We start from the raw sequence: 427 nt of genomic DNA, 5'->3' as shown, positions 1-427 counted from the left end.
GATAGTCATAGGTTAAGAATAGTGCTTAGCCAAAAAAAAAAAAAAAAAAATTAAAATATAAATCAGGAGGCAGACTTTGGAATAATCATGTTTACAGTATTCTTGAAATGGAAAAGAAAAAGAAAAATATAGTGATTGGTCCTGTTTTAGTTCATTTGGCTGCTATAATAAGACATAGGAAATGCTTGCTGACACTGTGGATCAGGACCCAGACCACCACAATAAAGCTAAAGTCACAATAAAGCAAGTCATATTAATTTTTTGATTTCCCTGTAAATTAAAAGTTATGTTTACATTATATTCTGGTGTAACAAGATTTTAGAAAACAGTGTCTAAGACAATGAACTACCAAATCTCGATCTCTCTTTTCTTCATGAAGGCTTTGTGTGTGCCTGTATATCTATGTGTGCATTTACATGGATACATT

This window comes from Otolemur garnettii, unplaced genomic scaffold (assembly GCF_000181295.1).
Source record: "Otolemur garnettii isolate 467f Iridium unplaced genomic scaffold, OtoGar3 scaffold00221, whole genome shotgun sequence".
NCBI classification, from domain to species: domain Eukaryota; kingdom Metazoa; phylum Chordata; class Mammalia; order Primates; family Galagidae; genus Otolemur; species Otolemur garnettii.
This window is presented reverse-complemented; position numbering follows the sequence as displayed.